The sequence below is a fragment of the Acanthopagrus latus genome, chromosome 6, assembly GCF_904848185.1.
Source record: "Acanthopagrus latus isolate v.2019 chromosome 6, fAcaLat1.1, whole genome shotgun sequence".
Taxonomy (NCBI): domain Eukaryota; kingdom Metazoa; phylum Chordata; class Actinopteri; order Spariformes; family Sparidae; genus Acanthopagrus; species Acanthopagrus latus.
Window position 1 is genome coordinate 31,791,321 of NC_051044.1, and position 25,045 is coordinate 31,816,365.

The 25,045-nt window shown below is 40.0% G+C and overlaps 1 protein-coding gene across 2 annotated transcripts in view; it reads right to left on the reverse strand.

Moving 5' to 3' along the window:
* Positions 1–25,045, reverse strand: part of fhit (fragile histidine triad diadenosine triphosphatase) — a 368,692-nt gene that overhangs the window by 322,471 nt on the left and 21,176 nt on the right. For both annotated transcript variants that reach the window (XM_037102526.1, XM_037102527.1), the window contains one exon: positions 9,059–9,144. The gene's annotated coding sequence lies outside the window, so the exon portion shown is untranslated. The remainder of the gene's footprint in view (positions 1–9,058; positions 9,145–25,045) is intronic.

Here is a 25,045-nt window from a genome sequence, read left to right on the forward strand (position 1 = left end):
TGAACTAACTGGAGACGCGCCAGGGAGGACTGGCTGACTCCAAGATAAAGTGCGTTACAGTAATCCAGCCGCGATGTAATGAAGGCGTGGATTACTGTTTCAAAGTGCTTTTGTGCAAGGAAGGGCTTCACCTTTGCCAGCTGCCTAAGGTGAAAGAAGCTGGACTTAACTATTGCACCGATTTACCGGTCAAGTTTAAAATCACTGTCCATCTTAAAACCCAGGTTTGTAACTGTTTGCTTCCTGTAAGGCAGCAAGGGGCCCAAGTCAACAGGAAGTGGTTCACAAGAGCCACTGGGACTGAACACCATCACTTCTGTTTTATTTTCATTAAATTTTAAAAAGTTCAAAGACATCCAGGCTTTAATGTCTTCAAGACATAACAGAAGTGGTTTCAAGGAAAACCCGTCCTTCTTCTTCAGTGGCATATAAATCTGGGTATCATCAGCGTAACAATGAAAAGAGATACCATGTTTTCTCAGGATGGAACCCAGGGGCAGCAAGTACAGTGAGAAAAGCAGGGGCCCTAAAATTGAACCCTGTGGAACCCCATATGACAGCGGAGCAGAGCGGGACTCAGAACCACCAAGGCTTACGCACATAGTCCTGTTTGCCAGGTAGGACCTGAAGCAGTCCAAGGCGGTACCAGAGATGCCTACTAGCTGCAACCGATGCACTAAAATGCTGTGGTCCACGGTATCAAAAGCTGAACTTAAGTCAAGGAGTAGAAGGGTTACATAGTCTCCAGAGTCATTTGCCAAAAGGATATCATTAAAAACTCTTAATAGAGCTGACTCTGTGCTATGTAGTGTTTTAAATCCGGACTGGAATACCTCCAGGACCTCGTGCTCATCCAGAAACGATTTCAATTGAGTATACATAACTTTTTCCAGGATTTTTGAAATGAAAGGCAGTTTAGAAATGGGTCTAAAATTGGCTAGCACACCAGGGTCAAGACTGTGTTTCTTGAGAAGGGGTTGCACCACAGCATGTTTAAAACTTTGGGGGACAACACCAGAAGACAGACTGCTGTTGATAATGGCCAGAACCGTCTGCCCTATACTGGGGAAAACATCTTTAAAAAAGTGGGGCGGGATAGAGTCACGGGGAGAACCTGATGGTTTAATCCGGTCAACCACATGTTCTAAGGCCTTCAGAGACACAGGCTCAAACAAATCAAATCAATACAATATCAACGAATCCATGGTTCACAAGTGGAGGAAGATGGAAAACGAGCTGCGACAGGTCAAGAAGATGCAGCTGAGTTTCCGCGGACACAAGGCGAGATGGCCCGAGTTGGAAGACCGACTCGAGCAATGGATTGCCGGTCAAAGGACAGCTGGAAGAAGCGTCTCTACAGTCACCATACGACTAAGGGCAGTAACGCTAGCGGAAGAAATGAAAATTGAACATTTTCAAGGAGGTCCGTCTTGGTGCTTTCACTTCATGAAACGGTGCCATCTTTCCATCCGGGCCAGGATTTCAATAAAGCACAACCAAACTCAGTTTTTCTCCCGCTGCCTTTTTAAATACACACACTAGCATGCATGTTTTACCGGTGTGTTTTACCATTCCCGCGCCCTATGTATTTGTTAAATACAGAAAAAGCACCCGTAACTGAAACCGCGCCCTATAACCCTATGGTCGTGAAAATACGGTAATTAAAATTTCCCTCTAACAGGATTATCTCTTTCCTTATATCTAGCAGGAGAATAGTAAGTCTCTTAAAACTGAGGTGAGTCTTCATTAGGAGTATAGATTCAATATAGTCAATTTTATATTGTTCCTACTAGCATCACATATCGGTCTGCATCATCTTTGATCAGCTCTTCATTACGGTAGTGATGACAGATTTCAGTTTTAAATGTTCTTTATCTGTCAAGTCGGTTTCTGCAGGGCTCCGATCATTAAGTCTTTCACAAAACCGACCATATCACTGCCTTCACTGCCCTCTGCTACTTGGTATATCCTTATGTAATAACGTTGGAGTCTGTTCTGGTCACATCTTGCTGTGAGGTCCATCTCTCAGTATAACAGGTACTGAGGTGCTCGCTCGTGTCTCATCTACTTATCTGCACTGATTCTCTTCTCCACCTCGTTTAGTCTTTTTTCATGTTTTATGATTTTGACATTTAAGTCTTCTACTGACATCTCCAGTATATCTGGGGAGGATTTGGTTTTCACTTTGTATCTTTTTAAGCTCACCTAAGATGTCAGCTCTATGTGGTCTGTGCTGCTAGCTAGCTGGGCTCACCTATCTTCTTCTCTCCAAGTCTATTCTTGTGTTGTCGTGTCTGCCCTTGCTGTATACTGGGGGAGCTCATTTTATGAGACTACTGTATATTAAAATACCAAGTGTAAATCAAGTTGTCAGCTCAAAATAATAACTTTAAGGGCTGTTGCCTTGATCATGACATCATTAACAAAATCAATTGGAGCATGACATGACATGCGCTTACATGTTCAGTCAGCTGATTTAGGTTGCATTTGTTTTCATTTCCTTAACCAGACCATGATCTCTATTTGGTAAATCAACTGTTATGCATTTAAACAGCATGTTTCTAGTCTACTAACAACTCAAAGCACTTTACAAAACTTGTCATATTCACACACACACATTCATACAGTGATGAAAGAGACTGCCATGCAAGGTGCTGACGACTGACTATATAAAATAATAGACGGAGCAATCATGGCGTCATCCATTGGTTTCTGAAGAGCCGGAATGAAATTCAAAGTCGATGGTACCAGCTGTCACCATCCTGGCAGTGCCTGACTCCCCTTAACTCCCAGCTGGCCAAAAATGGGTAAAAAGGTGGAGAGTGGGTGGAGCTGAAGCGAACCTAATAGGTTAAACAAGTCCATCGAGCTGGAAGTTACCAAGCTAGCAAAAACGAACAAGCTATCTTTGTTCACACATTTAAAGAAGCAAATTTCACCTTGCATAACTCAAGTTAGTTTGTCTGCACATATATTTGCCAACAACAGACAGAATATTGTGTACAGTAGTTGCAAGAAGGCGAGCAACAACTGGCACCAAGAGTGTGTGCTTGTGTTTGATCTGAGCAAAGTTACACTCACCAGATATACTAATTCCTCTTTATGAGAGTTACAGTACGTTACAGCGCTGCACTTTTTGGGACTTGGGACGGCAATGGCTTTAATTCTTAGACCCCGGACCCGGGGATTGTCGCTTTTTGCTGACCTGCTCATCAGGAGTGATCAGGAGCAGTTTGTGTCTAAAGCACATCATGACATTTCTATGCTCAGCCCAGCAATCTGGGGATCACACAAACCAATTAGTTTCTGCCTCCTGAACCTAAAACTAACCAAATGGATGCCGGTCTCTGGTGTCAAAGTTCTTTTAATCTCAAACCACCTTCCTGACCACCCTCCTTCTGAACTCATCCTCATACCTAAACAACTGAATAGGCAGACTGTCAGTGTCTCGCAAAATGATATACTCTGATCAGGCATAACCTTATGACCACTGACAGGTAAAGTGAATAACAGTGATTATCTCTTCATCATGGCACCTGTTAGTGGGCTGGATATATTAGAAGCAAGTGAACATGTTGTCCTCAAATTTGAAGAAGCAGGAAAAATGGGCAGTGTAAGGATTTGAACAAGTTTGACAAGGTCTAAATTGTGATAACTGGGTCAGAGCATTTCCAAAACTGCAGCTCTTATGAGGTGGCCTGAGTCTGCAGTGGTCAGTGTCTATCAAAAGTGGTCCAAGGAAGGAACAGTGGTGAACTAGCAACAGGGTCATGGGTGGCAAAGGCTCACTGATACACGTTAGGAGCGAAGGCTGGCCCGCCTGGTAAAAAAAAAAAACAGTGTGAACACATCATTCTCTCATGAATCTTGAAACCAGATGAAAAAAATAAAACAACAAAAACAAAGCAGTATGTGTGCTAGAGTGTAGAGTACAGGTGTACGTTTGAATCTATTTTCTCCAGCCATGATAATGAAAGCTTCTGCTGTTGCTAGAGAAAACTTTATACCCAGAATTAAGTGCAGCTGCCACGAAGGTTTAGCCGACAATTTTACTCAAGCTCAAGAAAAGCAATTTGCCTTTTAACTTTTAAAATAGTGATTTCAATAAGTACACTTCCACACCTTTAAAGATGTATCCCCGTTTTACATAATGGCTGAGCATTTCAACCTTTTGTTATTTTCTTTTTCATAACCTGGCCCTTTTGCAATGACAAGCAGCTGGTAAAAGCTGCATATTGAGAGATCAATTTGACATAATAGCACTCCGAATATAGAAATTACATGCCATGTAGTTGTCAAGGTGTCTGGATGGAGTAGTAGACTGAGTAGAAGATGTAAAACTTTTTAATGTCATTAACATCCGGCATTTGTCTTTGATGTGAATGGATACAATCAGCATTCCCACCTACATCAATTGACTCCGGAGTAGTCACAGGCATTTGTGTGATGAAAAGTGCCCAGTTTAACACAGTATTTTACTATAACATGCGCTGAAGACACCATTTTGCCAGAAGTATTCGCTCACCTGCCTTGACTCGCATATGAATTTAAGTGACAACCCATTCTTAATAGGGTTTAAAGGGATAGTTAGTGTTTTTTGAAGTGGGGTCATATAAGGTCTATCTATAGTCGATCTGTTCCCTACCTTAATCACCGATCAGCACAGCCTCAGTTTGGACAAGTAGAGAGCCGCTCCAGTCCAGACGCTCAGCTTTGTACTGCAGTGAATGGAGTCCAGATGCAAAGTGAATTTTAAACACCTAAAACAAGGCTCACCTAAAAAAAAATCTATAACAATTCAAGTGTACTTTGTATAGGTAAAATTCACACTTTACATCGCCATCAGACCTCCCTTTCTTTTGGCACTACATTTTCTCAACCGTAGAATCCCCATATCCCTACTTCTCCAAACTGAGGCTACGTTGATCGGTGATTACGGTAGGGACCCGGATCAAATAGATATGTACTTTATTTGACCCCACTTCAAAAAACACAAACTATCCCTTTAATATGATGTCAGTCCACCCTTCTGGGATGGCTTTCCACCAGGTTTAGGAATGTGTTGATGGGAATTTTTCACCAGGAGGGGGCCATCCCCAAACTGTTTCCACAAAGTTGGGAGCATGGAATTGTTGTCTCTTGGTATGCTGAGGCATTCAGAGTTCCTTTCACTGGAACTAAGGGGCCAAGCCCAGAAAAACAACCCCACACCATAATCCCCCTCCACCAAACTTTACACTTGGCACAATGCAGTCAGATAAGTACTGTTCTCCTGCCAACCACCAAACCCAGACTCGTCCATCAGATTGCCAGATTCGTGTGTGATTCGTCACTCCAGAGAACGCAACTCCACTGCTCTAGAGTCCAGTAGCGGCGTGCTTTACACCACTGCATCCGACACTTTGCATTGTACTTACTGATGTATGGCTTGGATGCAGCTACTAGGCCATGGAAACCCATTCCATGAAGCTCTCTACGCACTGATCTTGAGCTAATCTGAAGGCCACATGAAGTTTAGAGGTCTGTAGCGATTGACTCTGCAGAAAGTTGGCAACCTCTGTGCACTCTGCACCTCAGCATCCACTGACCCTGCTCCATCACTTTACATGGCTTACCGCTTCGTGGCTTTGTTGCTGTTGTTCCCAATCACTTCCACTTTCACTTTGACTGTGGAATATTTAGAAGCTTGTTGCACAGGTGGCATCCTATCACAGTACCATGCTGGAATTCACTGAGCTCCTGAGAGTGACCCATTCGTTCACAAATGTTTGTAGAAACAGTCTGCATGTCTAAGTGCTTGCTTTATACACTTGTGGCTATGGAAGTGATTGGAACACCTGTTTTCAATTATTTGGATGTGTGAGTGAATACTTTTGGCAATATAGTGTAAGTTTGACAGACAGACTGACATAAATTTATTAAAAAGTAACCACTGTTACATTGTCAGTGGCTGCCTGATCAATACTGCACATGTGCAACTCTTAACCTAGATGAGAAAGAAGCGAGATGTCTCACTCCTTAGATATCTCCATAATCAGCTTTGAATACCTCAATATGTCTGTCTTCAGAATGTTACTGATTAAGACAAGTTTAAAGTCCTCTGTCTGATGTGGTATATGATCTGCTCTGTTGTACTGTTCCCTGTTTTTTTATGATAAAGAAAAGACACACGAGAAAGAAAAACTAAAATGCAAATGTGTCCACTTGCAATGGGGAAAGAATCTATCTCATATTTTAGCATGTCTGCATATACATGTCAAATTTGGTGTATAAGTGGTATGAGTTACTTCTGCCTTTGGCTAAAAACATTGTGGCAGTTCAGTTGTTTTAGATCTTCTAAATTAATTGTGATTTCACAATGATAGAATGTTTTTTTTTTTTTTTGATATACTCTTCTTGCTTCATATACACTGTGAAAAAGAAGGCTTGTTTTGTCATTCAAGGGGATATATAAACATGGTTTTTCTTGACACCATCTGAGTAACATATACTAAATACTGACTTGAATGCAGGTGAACACTTGCAATCAGCTATTTTGCACTGACTATTTTTATTGAATTGAATTCACTTTGACATCAAAGAGTTGTTTTTTCTTCTTTTTTTTTGCAAATATTTGTCAAAAAATCAAATTATATTGAGCATGATTCCAACTCAATAATTACATATTACATTTGCACTAACAATGTCGAAGCCTGTGTAAAGATATAATGGTCAATCTGAACAACCTTCAAAGAGCCAGACTAACTACCCCTGTGCTGCCGCATTATTTTAGTATACTGTTTAATTGTTTTACCTGCTCTTAAAACAATATTGTTACTTCTTCATCTGGTTCAATTCACTATTTTAAGCACCACTGCACCTCTTATATATTTATTTTTTTATATAAATTTATAATTGTTTCACAGAGCTTTAGTGGCTCATGGGGAAGTAGTCAACTGGGTTTCATGTCACTGGGACAGACCAATGTGGAGATATGCAACACTTCATGTTTTGAGCAAAATGTACAGGAAGTTGTTATTTAATAACTTGAGTATTGTTTGGAATCTCAAAATTATTTTAATAATATTTTGTCAGGAGAGTCCAGAGACACTGTGTGCAAAGTATTTTGCAAATGGGTGAAATCGCCTGGGAGGAGTTCAACAAAGGTAGATTTGTGATATTTCACGAATTTGCAAAACAAACGGTAGGTGGAAATGGGCGTGGCCTACATGACGAGATTCACCACAATTCAGTGAAAGTGTGTTTTTTGAATGTGCGACAAAGTATATGTGAGTTATAAGCCAAAACACACTTTTCTAGATTATAGCGCCACCTAGTGGTGAAAATTGAGGACTACAATAGATTATGAAATTTTTCGACAGGTTTGGTGAGTTTTGGGGAATGTTCAGGTAGTGAAAAATGCAATCATTTAGGACAAAAAATCGTCATTTGAAAAACAATAGGGTCGAGACTTGCTCGGGCCCTAAAGATTAATGTCTCCTACTAACAAGTGTGTGGGTACCCACATCTGATATATGTCTGGGTCATAAAACTCCATTGGTGTCGCAAACTATTACAAAACGCAACAGTTAGCCACACTGTTGCTCCATCCTGTGTATGCCATGCTGCTGCTCCAGATACTCCATTTAGCACCAAATGTGCATTAATCTAAATATAGCCCCCAACAAATGAACTACTTCCAATTCATCTCATATAAAGACCTGGACCAGCAGTATGGGGTGAGATGGGGGACATTTTCTCAGTTTCCAGAATCCATTAAAAATGATTCACATATGAATAATCCTCTCAAACCAGACCCACTAGTAGAAGAGATCATGAAATATTCCACAACAACAACAATTATTTTTAATATGAATACATTCAAGTGCATTTCAGATATTAACACCAGCCTCACACAGAAACAAGTCTGCAAACACAGATTCAAAATGACAAATAGACAAATCTACAACAGTTCAAGAACTTCCATCAAACAAGCACCACTCAGTTCAAACTGCACAAAATGGGTATCTGACATCGTGCATTCTGGGTATCACACATAACAACCTGGACCCATTATGACTCTGTCCATCTGTACAGCACTTCTGGTTTAAGGTTACAAAAGCTCTCTGCCAATGATTCTTCCCTGTTCATTACTGTGCATAACTCATGATTTAACCTCAGTTAAACTTCCACCAAATGGCACAAAACCCACACAGACTGCTTGAGCCGTCACCAAGACGACCATTCTTCCGAGCTGGAAATCCAGCAAATAATAAACATCAATCACTGGTCAAATCTTCTCACAGAACATGTAGCAATGGGGAAAACATGCCTCTACAAGAAACCAAACATTTCATGAACATTTTTTGAAAGCCTGAGCTCCATTTAATAGTTTGATTCCAACCAAAAAGGGAAATCAACAACTCTAAAACAGCATCAAAAGATGAACCATTATGAGGGTAGGACTTGAAGGCTCTTCTATGAAAACCCGAGCTAGGTGTACCTAATAAACGGTAAATTGTATGACCAGCGCGGACACAACATTACAGGTTGGGATCAGGGGTCACTATTGATTAACCGAGAAAAACCTCCGACTCACAAGTGTCATTGGTAAATGGAAAAATAATCTCAAAAATGCAATGTACTTTTCATGCATAAATGACTTTGTTTACTGTAATAACCTTGGCATTTTGACATTAAACCACTCCCAGTCAAACGAGGGGCTCGGCAACAAGAGAACACTGAAATAATTATCAAAAATCATATAAATATTTTTTGGGACAAATATCAGTGTCTCCAGTGTGCTCATTAGAGCATCATTATTTACTAGACAGACACCCTATAAATGCTTAATATGTGCACAATGCCACACTATGAACGCTCTATGAAATCAGAGCCACTGAGCACAGTAATGCTGTCGGCTAAGTTAAGCAGTGTGCGTAGCAGTTTGCACTGAAGAAAAGGATGTCAACACCCAATCTGATGTTTATTATATCTGTAATCAACTTTCCTACATACCTTAGAAAGAGGGAAGGAATATCAATGTCTCAGCCAATTTTACTGTCGTAAATACACTTACCTTCAACCTCACTGGCTTCCCACGGCCTTACAGATGGATAATTATAGAGAGGATGGAGGAACGGATGGAGAGAAGCTGTGCTCAGGCTGGGGGAAGAGGGAATAGAACATAACAAGACAACTTTAATTACTGTAGGGTACAGAGGCTACAGAGACATAATAAGACTTCTCCATCACATTGTGATCAAACATATGGGGGTCGTGAGCCAGCATGTTATGTTGACTGATTAAGGATGAGGCCCATGTGACAGCATCACTCTGGCAGGAAGCCATTCCACTATTGACAAAGACAGTGGAGATGCCCTCAGACAGATCCCAACAGGTATATCACCCCATCTGTAGCTCTACTTATGAGCTGACCTACATGTGTCAGGAGCTATGGCATTATTGTATAAACCTCGAGAGTATATCACACATAACCTGACAGTATGTTCAGAGAAAGTGCTGGTCAAACAGCTTTTGTGCACTTCTTCATTGTTGCTGTGTCACACCCAGCATATTATATGGGGGTCGGTGCAATGCACAATAATGCATTGTTGAACATGGTAAACAATTGTGCTGCGAAACATGAGCTGCTTAGCACTCATTGTGAGTCACTGTGAGCATGTTCATGTTATCATTTGGCTCAATCCATTCAATGCAAGTACATCAACAAATAGCTGTTGGACTCCAAGTCTTATTTGACTGTATCATAACCTCATTACAAGCTCTATGCTCACTTACAGTAAAAGCAAATATATCTAGATTGTTGAACAGCTGCTCCAGGGGCTCCTGAAAGGCATCTCCAGCAAGGGGCACAGCTGGGTAGTAGACAAAGTCATCTTTTTCTGTCATCAACTGTTAATCAGTTGCAGTAGTACAACAGAAATATCTCAGATTTTACAATTGATTGCTTTATGACAGCTGAGGCAGTAATGGAAACAAGCATGACATTGCCAATATTTAAGATTATGTGCATTCATTCATTTGTTTGCCCAAATTATATTCAATTATTATATATTCTTCTGAAAGTTGTATATTATATATTGCCAAGATTTTGTTTTATTCCAACATATTCCTGCATGTCACACCTCTCTCTGCAGTCACTCTTTGGTGTTGTGTCCATTAAAAATGAAAAGACAAATCAAAATAAATAAATAATTTGCAGTGCTTGACATTCACATGCCTAAATACCTTCATGAATACACCAAGGTACTGCAGATGAAATATTTACTCCAACCAACCTAATCTTTTTTTAATAAACTTTTCATCATGCCGTATTTAGTGTCGTGAATCTGCGTGTCAGGTAAAAGACACACTGGATATGTCTAAAAGTAAAAGCACTCCCAGCTCAACCTGGGATTTAACAATGACTGTTCCTCATATTAAATATGTAGCAGTGTGTTCTCTGGGTCTCTGGGGAGGCAATGCATAATATTCTAACATTTACTTTAACAGACAAAAGTAGAGCTGAAAAGAGGACAATAAAAAGCACAAAAGTCATCTTAGTCAAACTCCCATTGGCTCTGTTTACATTTTTGACTTGCTCAAACCTTTAGATTTTAAAGTTTGCCATCAATGAGGATTCTTTATCTCACCTCAGCTGGCCCAGAGCACTGTCACAAGATTTCTAAAACACTTACTGTATGTAAGCTATTGATTCCAAATACGTGCAGGCAGAGATCATGCAGTGCTTTATATGCAAATGAAGTGTTTTAAATTCCTGTCTGAACCAGAGGTGTGACTCTTCACAGGCCTCACCATTCCATTACGATTCAGCTGTCACCGTTTCAAATGCAAAACATTTCTGGATGCGTGTCAGTGCATGTCAGTGCATGTCAGTATTGCATCCTCAGTGATCTTTAAACTGCACATGGCTCCCTTTACATCATTTAAATTATACGTTTATTTAGATTGTCCTTTCAATAATCAGACTGCAGCAGTCTACAAAAAAAAAGCTGCATCTTTTCAATACATGAACATTACAAAAACAAATCATTTACCCACCGGCAGTTTGCTGTATTCTACGATAATATTGCTTTCATATGGCAGCTTCAAAATAAGGTATTTATTAACTCAGATGAAAACATAGTTATTAATTAATTGCTTCCCAGCGAGTTCATATAATCTGTGTTTCGAGATGTCTGTTTAAAAACAAAAAAACTGAGTGAAAAAAATACTTTATTATCACTTGTAGATGATCCTAATGTCTGCCTGCAATTCAAAGCATGGGAGAAGCATCACAACATAACTCTATCGTCCAGCTGAGGCCAACAACATTCAACAACAACCAGCATAAACTGCAGACTCTCGATTATCTGTCTTCCACGTCTGCATTGTGATGCATCATAAATCGAGAAATTCCACAGCTTGAGAATGATCGACAAGTCGACGTCACAACCACCAGTCAACACCGCATTGATGCAGACTCATCAGTTGTCTGAGTTTTCTGTTCTGCATTATGAACAAAGAGTGTTCATCACACGTTTTGTGAAGAAGACTAAATAGTAAACAGTAACAGTGTTGCATGAAATGGTAATATTGAGCTAATGCTGCCTTCTGCATTACATGCATCCAGACAGGACATTCATCATTTCCTATAAAATTATGTATATCACTTGGCAATGTGATATTGTGAAAATCCTGTCCACACATTGTATCAAGATGAATTTTTTTCATGTGAAAAGATACAAATAGGAAAATGTTGTGTGCTGTTTAATGTAAACCAAGTGTGTATGGTTTGCATGGACATTGTGGAGATTGTGGACAGTCCGTCTAAGACTTGAGCAGATGATTACATTTAGTTCAAGCAGACCCTCATGGCAGAAACTATGAAATGACCTTATGGATGAATCTCATTCCAAGGATGGTGAGTATGGTTTAAAACAAAGGGACTGACCTTCACATTAAAACAAACAGACTGAGCTGGTTGGTTACCGGTTTAACTATTGGCTAACTTAAATGTGGATACAATTATTTAATCATGTGGGTCTTCTAGACTCACCAAATGTTGTTGGACTCAAATTCTGACAGTCAAACAAGTCATTTCATGGGGGTTGTGACATTCAAAAAAATATATCCACTGTTTTACAGAGACTTCTTTCACAGTGTTAGTTTATGGGAAAAAAGTTTATTTGGGCTGCAAAACTGGAGCCTGAAAACTGGCTTCAAAGCCTGCTGTCATCCTGCTGTCCTGGCTCCACAATGGTGAAACAAGCTTTACATAGACATCAGGACACGACACACTAGAGCTGTGCAATATTATGATATACATCGTTGTGCAATATAAAAATGTCTACCATAGGATATAACTCTCTACTGTAATGTTAACGTGTAGGCTAATTGATTAGCACTGTTGCTACACTAACGTTAACGTACACTACGGTTATGATTGAATACGCATGTAAAGCACAACTCAACGGTGGAATGAAGGCAAATGTAACTGCAGCAACGCTACTGCTTTGCGGTGGCACTTTTACATCACCCGCAAGGACTTGTTTACAGCACCGATCCCTCAGGAGTAAACAGAAGCAAAGCAGCATGGCGGAGACAAAGGAGAGTGCAATGGAAGATGAAAATAACATGAACAGTAACATTACATCAGACGTGGATACAGACACAGAACCCCAAAAGATTTGGTGCCGCAAAGGGCGAACCGGAATTCCATCATTTGGCTTTGGTTTAAGAAGTCAGACACCGACCAGACAACGGTAATCTGCAAAACATGCCACCAACAAGTTGTGACTCAAACACCTCTGATCTTTTCTACCACTTAAAGACCCGCAGGGATATATACCATTAGCGGGATATAAAATTAGCTATATCAGGATATAACATCTTGTCTATATCGCACAGCACTACGACAGACATCCTTTTTTTCCTTATTGTTGCACTAAGACAATTCAGCTTATTAGATGAAGTCTGATATACTTATGTGATACTTTCGATTACTTGGTTGTACCCCGATGGTTAAATTTACATATTGTATATTGCTTTGGATAAAAAAAAAAAAAAATCAGCTGAATGAATGTAATTCAATGTAAATATCACAAGTAGTACTTGTCTAGTTCAATAGATTTCAGAGCTCACTTTTTGTGTTTCAAACACAACATTTTGGTTAGTTTATAAAAAGAGTTCCAAGACTTGCAAGCAGGTAGAATTGAAAGCTATTTAAAAGGATGGTAGGTGGACCTAAACTTAGGAATATCATTTGGTCTTTTAATTATACAAACCTTAGGAGGGGATGAATTATCTTGGCACACACTGCATTCACTATTTGCCATTATTCTTTTGCATTTCTGATGGAAACACTCCTCGTGTCACAGATTATATGAATTATTAAAATGTACTTTCATTTACCACTAGTGTTACCATACTTACCAGAACAGAACAGTTTAAGATGATAAATGTAAGATCAAATGTGTAAAAGACTAAATATGAATCAAGTTGCCTTGACATCTCATGAGACCAAACCCCTTGAGCACCTCTGTAGCCTCTTCCCCTTGGCTCTGTGTCATGCTGTTAGAGGACACTGTTGAACTGCATTGGGACAAAAAAAAAAAAAACGGCCCATTTATCACAACATCAGCTGCCCAGCAGGCAGGGAGGCGAGCTGGCAGTGCCACTGATGGACTGGCAGTGGCCTCATATTACCGCAGCCCCTGGTTTCCCCACAGCCTCACTGATGAGCCCCTTGCCTGCCATCAGCCTCTGCATTCCCTTTCCATTTCTCAGACACTCCCAGGGGTGACAGGGAGGCATTGGGTGGCTGATAGCGAGAGTAATTAAAAAGGCTGATTAGAGTGACGGAAGGAGGACACCCAGGGAGAAAACAAGAATCTCTCTCAAGGCAGAAAATACAGCACAGATATCACATTAGATCAGTCTTCAAGTTAACGGGAGACTTTTTTTCTCCCCTCAGTCATTTCAATTGGGGCAGAATCTCAGGGGAGGCACTGTCACACGAGTCCCAGAAACACTGTACAAAGCCAAGAAGATGTACTCTACTGAGAGCTGTTTAAGGTGAAGTCAAGCACAAGACTGTTGGACCTACTTTTTCCCTGTCACACATAATAATGAATACATCTTTATTTTCGTGTTATTCGTACTTTGAATAGTCAGTCCCAATCAGAAAATATGACTAATACAACAAATAATTATCCCATGTTTATGAGCAATATCATAGCAAGAGCCAGTTTATCCAGTGTGTGGATTCACTTATTCAAGTTGCATTGACTTAAGTGTTCCTCAAAGGTATACTATGCAGGGTTTTCTCAGTTAAGATTTATGGTCAAGGAAGTGTCTGGCAGTCTTTGTGCTTGTAAAGACCCTGATCTCTGCTTCTATTTTCTAAAAGCTAAATGCGACTCCTGTTACTCTCTGAAGCAACTCTGCAGCTGGCCTTGCTGCTGCACAGAGTAGAGTAGTAGCCTCCAGCAGTTTGTAACTATTGATTTGTTTAAAAAAGGGCAAACAACAGTGTTTTCATCTTGGGCAAGTAATGTAGTCATTGTAAGCCTAGTACAAGGTTTAACCAAGTTATTGATAAGGTAAAAATATTTGCACTGTCTAAAAGCAACATGCATACAGAAGTGTACTGTGTATATGTTTTGTTAGATATGACGATAAGATGAGACAGAAGAGCTGCCAGGTGTCTGGCAAGAAATAAAGTACAAATGTACTGGTGTTATGATCGTGATGTTTTAAAAACAGCTGAATATTGTATGTTTTTTTGGATGTCACTGGCAATTGAGCCATTCAGTCACGCAGGTTAGAGGCGTTGATCCAAGACATTTCTAGGTTTTGGCATATGATAATGTGAAACTCAACTGCTTCTCCAGAATTAATTTAATCCTACCTTTGAATGGTGTGTTTACATCAAACAACCAACAAATATTACATAGTGTATCTTTAAGATTGGGATTTGATGTTTGAAAGCTAAACTGGATGTTAGCTTGAGTTTATCTGTTTTAAAATGGGGCTATACAGATGCTGCAATTGATTGAGCACCTCAATAGACATCGTCATGTCAAGAATTATTGTTGTGCCGAACATGATCAAAACAACAGTTCTGGGATAAGACAAAAAACATGTAAACATATGTTATTATTCACTTTAAGTCTGTGATAAACAATTTATCATTATAAGAAATTATTTCAACTTCAGCTCTTAAGTGTTTTGGTTAAAAAGTCAGTGAGCCACTAATACACATCAAAGCGCCTTCAAATTGATTGAATCCCCTATTATAAAATCTGCAAAAATCAGCAAACGTCAGCTTCATTTCATTTCAGCAGCCAGAGTCTAGTTTGAGGACAGCATACCCTCACAAGGTCAGGGCTGAAATAACTCAATTAAATGAAGTCCAATGCACCCAACCTAAAGACCTCCTGAGCACAGCAGCACCCATAATACTTCTTCAACGTACAACATCTAACCTCACTTCCAGTTGATAACAGATTTTATACAGACTTCACAAGTTATGACAGTCATGAACATAATCACTGCTATGGCAGTGATTGATTATCAGTTTGTTTTTTATTTATCCAACTATTGTGATGAATCAGAATGAAATAATCTGGATTTTCTGTTCCCTGACTTGTAGAAAATAAAGAGAGCGAGATATGCAAGTTTCTGCTCAACAGAATTATGTTACAGCAACTCTTCAAGTGCTCTCCAAGAGTCTTCCTGGCACAAAGGCATGAAGATGTGTTTCCATTTGACTGGCTGGGATATACCTACATGTGTCTTTGGCTATAAGTCAAGTCAATATCATTCAGTTGTCCTGGCCTGCAACTGTTTATGAATGAGCCCAAGCTGTCTGGTAAATGCAATCTTAATACATCAACAGTAAACCATCTGTAGAGGCTCTGTTTGCAATTAGAATTCTATTTATTAAATTGCTTTAGCCTCCCATTCTGAAGTAAATATTGTAAAGACAGTGTCATGGTTGTAGAAATATTAAAACATATGTGTACAGATTAGTACCCTGCTGAGCATCGATCTGAGCACCTTATTTATTTGAACAAGTCAGGAGAGTCACTTGGATCCATTTCAAAGCAGTTACAGGTCCCAAGATCAACTGTACCAACAACTGTTTGTAGGTATAAAGTGCATGTGACAGTTGTGTCACTGCCACCATCAGGTTGAAAACGCAAACTGACTTGATGCAGCAATATGTGTAAATGCCCTGACCAAGTATTGAGTGTATACATGAAAATAAGGAAGATATTTCTGTATTATATTCCAATATTTTGAGAAACTGAGTTTTTCCTATTTTCATGAGCTGTAAGTTGTAATCATCAAAATGAGAACAAAAAAGGCTTGAAATATTTCACTTCATGTGTAATGACTATAATATATATGAATGTTTCACTTGCTGTATTACGTTACAGAAAAAAAAAAAAAAAAAAGATTACAAAATGCATCTGTATTAGAATCACTGTATGTATATCTTTGATCCAGCAGATTTGGTCACATTTTCAGAAGGCTTAAATTAATTACTGAACCAAACTGCATGAATGTTTTTATGACAGAGGTATACGTGTTCTACTCATTCTATCATAGAAACATGAGCTATAGAAATCATTGAAACTCAAGACTGCCATGATATAAGTGTTTTGTACAAGTGGATGGAAACTTTTGATCACAGCTGTATATTGGGTGTGATACTGTATACTATAGTGTGTACTCCTTACAAAGGCTCACATAATTTGAAAACTAAACGATGATGCCTCTCAGCCAAAGTTTAATTACAGCTAAGTCAGCCCTGGAGGATATGGCTGCAATGAAGGCACTAACCAGCTTCAAGTATCCCAGGCTGAGAGGATGAGAATACTGTTGTGTATATGAGTTAGTGAAAGACAGCATGTCGGTATTTTCCTTAAGAGTTAATATTCATTTTATAAAATATGAATTGCTTAAGTATTGCAGATCTTGTTTTATTATGTTTCACATCATTACACAATGCCAACGGTTACAATAAGAGCAGATTGTGAGTGGGACCTAACTGTTGCAGTGTATCCAGAATGCTGCAGTGCGCCTCTTTTTAAATCTACCCAAATTCTCCCATCTGACTTCCCTCCTCCATGACCTCCACTGGCTTCCTGTTGCGGCCTGCATTAAATTCAAGACGATGGTGCAGGCCTTCAAGGCCATCAACGGAACTACACCTGTCTACCTCCAAACACTGGTCAGACCACACGTCCCAGCGAGAGCACTTCCCTCATCTATATCAGCTGGCTGACTGATACCTCCATCGATGAGAGGAAACAAAGCTCGCTCAGCGAAGTTGCGACTCTTCTCTATTTTCGCACCTCAGTGGTGGAACGAACGCCCGATCAAAGTCAGGACAGTGGAATCACTCGCCATCTTCCGCAAAAGACTTGAAACTCATCTTTTCAGACTAAAGCTCGACCCCGCATAGCATGACTGTCACTGGTTTCACAAATGGCCCAGAGTTCACAAAGACGAGCACTGCTCTCACAGGACCACAGGACCTAGGATTGTATGGTGTCCTTAGCCTGTGTAGATGCTAATCTACATGTCTGTCTGCTAACTCACACTCAAGTCCTTCTCATCCAAGAGAAGAAGGAAACATCCTTGGAAAATAGTTTGTTGATTTTAATTCCCTGTATTATTTCACACTGCCCATCAAACACTGTATCATTACATGGATATATGTAAGCCTTATGAGTTGCCACCTCTAACATTTAAATCCTAAATTAATAATGTTTTTTATGCATTTCTTAATATGTGATAATGTGTTAATATAGTGATAGTGAAGATAGATATAGTGAATAGTGATATTTGGTATGATTTCAAAAAAGATTTAAGTTAAATAAAACTTTAATAACTGAGGAAGACACAAAAGTCCCTCACTCGGACCTCAGCTGCATTCTAGCACCTCAAGCATTCTTGGAGAAACAAGCTTCAGGACAGAGGTCTGCTACACCAAAGTCAGGACTGAAGAAAGTGAAGACTGTCTGCACACCTTCACGCCTCCTTACTCTTCATACTCGGACACCTCTCCTCTGGTCGTGTCTTTGGCATATTATATGAGGAAAAATTTACCACAGTTATGGAGAAAGTCTGTCCTATCGACTTGTTAAGAAAAATCACACAGTTCTCAATGTCAGGATGTGTACAGTCACACATCTTTTGGATCCTTTACCCAGGCTTTGCTTGGTTTAGTGTGAAAAAACAAAGTCGTTCCTCACAGTTCAGTCACTAAACATATTCTGATTTTGCTAATGCTTTAACTTTGAATTACAACAGATTTGCGCTCAATTACTATGCCTGTCAGTAGACTGTGCAACAACAGTGGTTATTGTAATTGTTAAGTTGCTTAGGCGGTAATCTCACTGGACAAATAGTTAGCGGGTTGCTTAATGACTATTATTAGCACAGTATTAATACTAATTAGTTTGAGCTTGCTTTTTAATCTTACATCACCTTTGGCTATAAACACTTCACAGAAGACCATGCAAATGCTCACCAAATGCAATGACTGCAGAATCAAAATCCAAAAACCAGGACCTCAATACTAGGAAAGCTGTGATTGTGTGTCTTTCTCATATTGAAATGCAATAAGCCTGTTTAAAGTGATCATATACCAAAGAAAACAACCACTGCTGATATTGTATGCTAATAGATAAAGGAGTGATAATAACATTGTATGCTTTGAATATCTTGGATATAGTTATACAGTGTTCCAAACAGACTCGATGGCAAGTGAATGCTAGCACACTCCTCTCAGCCATACAAGATTTGAATTGGACTTGACATGAAAGACTGAGACCTAACTTGGACCTGCACAAAAAGACTGGTGAGCATCTCTGAGATGAGGTGACACTATTTACACTATGGGATTATGGGATCTTCTGTCTTTACCTCAGCAATGGATCTATGCCTCCTTGGCTTCAGGAGAAAGGACAGGAAACACTTGGAATTTCAAGAATTCAGAATAGTCTTTGCATAGCTTACACGGAGTCACTTTGGAACAGGTAACAAAAGGAATCTTTCTGGTAAGAGAGCCGCTTTATAGGCTCAGAACATTTTGACATGCATGACGGATGCAGGAAGATGCAGTAGGGAAGCTTTTGGTCATGTTCCAGCAGAACTCCACCCCATGGATCTGGATGCAGAGTGACCTTGATCACTGCACCTTTTAAATGAAGGATGGACTGTCAGTGTGGGAAATTTCCATGGCTGAGGACAAGCATAAGATTAAAATCAATTTGTAACATGTAGCGTTGTCTTATAAAACAGCTATATTGTATTGTCAAGTGCCATTGTATCAACAGCTGAACTAATACTTTAGTACCATGGCAATTAAGAGGACTCATACGCTTAAAGATTAAATAACCAATTTTCCTCTGGAGGAAAACTCTGGTCAGATGAGACAAAAAATGAGTTGTTTGGTCACAATGAGCAGCAATATGTTTGGAGAAGAGAAGGTGAGGTCTTTAAATCAAGAACACCATACCTACTGTCAAGCATGGTACTAATGAAGAAGGTGGATTATCTCTAAGTTCTTCAGGAAAACCTAAAATCATCAGCAGATGATTGGGTCTTGGGTTCGGTTGGGTGTTCCAACAGGACAATGACCCCAAACACACATCAGAGGTGGTAAAGGAATTGATGAATCAGTCTAGAATTGTGTTTATGGTCTTCCTAAAGTCCTGAAATGAACCCCATCAGAACATGTAGACTGTGCTGAAGAAACAAGTCCGTGTCAGGAGGCCAACAAATTTAGCAGAACTTCACCCATTCTGTCAAGAGGAGGGGTTAAAAATTCCAGAAGCTTGTGGACGGATATTAACAGCTACACAAGGCGAAGTGACATTTAACCAAATATTAGAACTGCCATGATATAGGAGTTCTTTACTGTAAGTGTATGCATAGCAGTGGCGTATACCAGTGGTTAGTGGTCATGTCACGACAACAAAGAATTAGGACTGACAATACAGATACGGAGTTTAACTTTACTTCAAGGATTCTATAAATCCAGATGAGCAGGTGGTGAAGATGTACTATTGAATTGACTGGAGAAGGCTGGCTGTGTGTGTGTGTGTGTGTGTGTGTGTGTGTGTGTGTGTGTGTGTGTGTGTGTGTGTGTGTGTGTGTGTGTGTGTGTGTGTGTGTGTGTGTGCGTGTGTGTGTGTGTGTGTGTGTGTGTGTGTGTGTGTGTGTGTGTCTTTGCTGTCTCCAGTGCGCTCTGTGTGCCTGACAGCAGTTATGTTTGTGCAGCTAAAGAAAACACCCAAAAACTCTATGGAAACCAGCACCACACTTAGTGGTTTATCCACAATATTAAAAGATATTATTAAAGCAATGTTCCGCATGTCTATAATGCTATTTGATGTTATCTTGAATTTCCACCACAGACAATGACAATGTCATTAGATAGTAAATGTGGTGGATGTGAAACGGGCTCAGTCTGTTCACACTTAATTTCAACTCAATCAATCAGGTATGAGTCCTTTTCACCTCATCCATGTTTAGGCAGACCTTGATTTGAGATTTGGCCCTGCTGATATCTTTTTCAACTAAAAGGTACCAGTGAAATAAATGTGGCTCAAGAAAAACACAAGTATATTACATTATATGTATTATTACATGGATGTATGTGAAACATTTTATATTAAGTGGAATCACATGTGTAAGAGACTTCCTTTTACAGTCCACATTGCAGCCGTGCAGTGTGTAACTAGCATTTTTGTTTCATGTTTAAATCTGACTGAGACATCAGTTAATTGAGCACAGACTTACAGTCCTGATTCCAGTAAAGCAGGGTCTGCTTAAACATTATTAAAGCAAAGGCCATTGAATAGTATGTGTATGTCTTTATACAATCATGTGTTTCACGAAGTGGTGGACCATGGCACATCCTTTCTCATGAATGAGCTCTTCAAGGATTCTTCTCTCATAGCCAGTCATGACTCTATCACCTGTTACCAATATACCTGTTTACCTGTGGAATGTTCCAAACAGGTGTTTTTGTAGCATTCCATGACTTTAACAGTCTTTTGTCCCAACTTGTTTGGAACATGTTGCTGGATTCAAATTCAGAAAAAGTACATATGTACAAAAATTAAATGAAGTTCATGCTGTCAAACACTGAATATATTGTATTTGAGTATATCTGAAAAGTGATTAGCAAATGATTACATTTGGTTCATTCACATATTTTACACAGTGTTATTTTACACACTTTTTTGGATCAGGGCTGTGCATATAATGGAGACACTGAGGCATCATAGGGTAAGATATGATGAAGACATTACATGTTTCTACATCTGATAAAAGTGGACTCATTTAACACCACAGATCTGGCAGATCGCAGACAGAGAAAATGCTCAAACACAGCAATACAAAGATCAACCCCTTCAAAATGAAGTCACCCAACCCTAACCCTACCTAACAGAAGATGAGTTTTTTTAAACGAAGACTAATGTCAAACTGGATTCTGTCTCACAAATAATTAAGGGGGATCAAAAGGAACAAATTTGTCCTTAATTTGTTCTATGACTTAAGTTTGTGCCATCAAATGGGGTAACCCATTTGTTTGACACTGGCCTATATATTTTCCCTCTTAGTCATACTCTTAAAGGGACAGTCCAGCATTCAGAGAATACTGTTTTTCATCTAATTTATAGTCAGATGAGGCAAACACAGCTGTTTACAAAATCTGGAATGCTTGTTTACTACTACCTCAACAAACATATGTCAGAAAACATGACAGATTCTATGATGGCAACACAAGATGTTTTCTTCTACAGCAAGACTACTGTCAGCACAGTCTTTCTACATGTAGTTTGCCTTTGATGATGATCAAAAAAGATGATGATGTGATCCTTGAGAGAGAGAGAGCGAGAGAGAGAGATTTATCTATATGAATATATATAGATACAGAGAAGAGAAGAATTCCATGAGAGGAAGCTGCATCAAAAATGAGCTCCTGAATACATCTCAAACTTGGACCAAAAAGTGGGACATCTTACAAAAAACCCTCAAATATTCTCCATAAAGGACTCAAAAGAAGAGGTAACAACATCAAGCAAAACAGAAGGAAAAAAAGAAACTTTGGATTTATATTCTAAATCAAAATAACTAGCTAACTGTCAACTAGGTAGCTGACAACTGTGTAGCTTGATGTCAACTGGTAACTTGGATAGTACCTGCCACTGTTACCAACATGTACAAGGAGGAACTGCACTAAAGATGACAGAAGAGGTATCTTATGAAGACAAGAAGAAGAAAAAACAAACAAACCAAAAAACAACAAACAACAACAACAACAAAAAACTGTTTGTTGGATACCTTGCTTAATGTAAGGCCTTGTCCACACGTACTAAAACGATCTTTTTTCTTCGCTGGCGTCGTTTCAAGAATATTTGCGTCCAAACGGATCCACTGAAAACGACTCAAAACACTGCAGTTCATACCCCAGGCCTATAGGTGGCACTTGAAATTCACCAAAAATGGAGAAGAGGAGACGGAGCATGCGCATAAAGCTTGCGAGCTGTATACAAACACACAGTAGATGGAGAAACGAACACAAGGAGAAGACGAAAATGGCTAGTGCGAGGAAACGTGAGGGCTGCGTTTTCAGATTTTTCCACCCAGTTTCCAGGTTTCAAAGAAGTACATTTTCAGGTGCTGCGTTCACAGGATCCATGTGGACGATCGGCCAAAACGATGCAAAACATGTGCGTTTAAACTAAAGAATGTTTCCGTATGGACGGGGCAGAGTGAGGCAGCTAGGGAGAAACACAAGGAGAATATACTACGTGAAAATCCAGAGGTCCTATTCACTGACTGCACCCAACACAAAGAAGGAAGAAGGAAGAACAACCTCATATTCTTCATTTTTCTTCTTCTTCTGGCTCCATCTACATCTGGAAAGATACTTCAACATAACATATGCATAACAATTATGCATATGTATCCAGTGAGGGCACTGGCTCAGGAGGCAGAGTAAAGATCTGTAAAGGTGAACAGCTTGACAAGGATGACCCTCTGCTCACATAGAGGACAGACACTCCTCCTCATGTCATCTATGATATCAATATGGAGATCAGAAGAGGATGTGACACCTTACCCAACATCCACCTGGCCCCCCACCCAATCATTGGCACCTGGGACCTCTATGATGGACTCCATCTTCACAAAAAGAAGGTGAAGATCCTTGCAAAGACCCTCAAAAGACATGGCCCTAGGATGCAGTACTTCCAACCTCTCTTCTACTGGAGGCTTCAGAGACCATCCAAGACCTCTTGTCCATCACCACCCCAGGATAATCCCCCCTGCTGTGAAGAGACACAACAGCTCAGCCTGGACCTCCCACTCCCCAAATGGCCACCACCTCGCCACTGTGAAACACAACCAGAGGGGAGCTAATTTTCCCCTCCTCAGTCCCTGCCCAACATTCCCCTTTACAGCATCGGCAGCATAACTATGCATCTGACCCTGGTCCTCCTCCCCAACCACAGCAGCGGAGCAATGCAACCGCAACTTCCCCTGGTCCCCCTTCCCACCCACAACATCGGAGCTATGCTGCAGTTGTAGCCCAGCCTACTGCCACAGACCCTCCCCCTGTTACCTCTGAGCGGGGATACATCAGGGAGATGCTGCACACCCTGCACTTTTACATAAACACCCAAAGAGTGTTCCTTTCTCCAGTCTACTCCGTAACCTACTAAGGTAAAATACTTTAAGGCTCCCATCATTTGCAGTCTCCAGCACTTGTCCACTTGCCATCCCGCAGCTGCAGTTCAGCCACTTTATCAGCCAACTTCAACACAGTTGTCCATCGCCCTCTTCTTCCGTTTCATCATTGGGCCTTTTCCGATTTTCTTTGCAAAGTAGCTCTCCGAAGATGTTTGTTTTCCACTCATTTCAGCTAGCTTGAGGGCTTATTTTTTAGGGTATACTGTGACTGAAACAGGTAGGTATCAAGTGCGTCAAGAGGGACATATGGATGTTATTGGAAGGGAATCCGTTTTTCAAAATAAAACAACTTTCTGAGTTTGATCGTCAATATAACAGAAATAAAATAACGCATTATTCTTTCTCTGCGGCCCGGTACCAAATGACCCACGGACTGGTACCAGTCCACAGCCAGGTGGTTGGGGACCACTGGTATATAGGAGATCTTTGCCGTCAGATCTCATCAATAAAACAGGGTAAAGAGATCAAACCCTCTGCATAGCTGATCGGGATCTATATCTCTGTGCAATTTAAACACCCTCAGTATACTCTCCTTATTTTGAAGAAGACATTTTTGACACCCTCCATTCAGAAATTGCCTACTTCCAGGCCCAGGGAAACGTGCTTCTAACTGGAGATCTGAGTAGACGAACAGAAATTGAACCTGATGTCATGGACCCACAGGGCAACAACCATGTATTTGGCCCCTGTTCACCACACCAACCATCACCGGTCGCAACAACCTTGACTCTGAATCAAAGTTGCAGGGAGATAGTGCATCTCTGTCGGCCCTCATCCTTTACATACTCCTCAGCTCTTGGGTCTAATGTAGTAGACTATGCAATCACTGACATGGATCCCTCCACTATAAGTGCATTCACTGTCAGACAGCAATGCCCCTCTTTCAGACCAAAACCAATATGTCTCTACCAGAAATGGTATAAACAAGGCCACTGATGATGTCAATATGATATTTCATAAGGAAGCTATAAAAGCTGGCCTCATGAAACAAAAACGGAAGCCAGTTAAAAGGCAAAACCCTGACAAATGGTTTGATCAAGAATGCAAGACCATCAGAAAAGAGCTGAGGAAAATAACAAATGAAAAACATTGCCAAGCAAACAACCCAGCCTTACGTATTAGACACAATGAAATGTTAAAGAAATATAAATGTAAAATTAGGATTAAAAAAATGAATTATACTCACATGAAACTTGAAGATATTGAGAATGACAATCAAATCAATTGTGGGATATGTGGAACAAGTTCAACACAAAGCAACATACATTACTCATCCAAA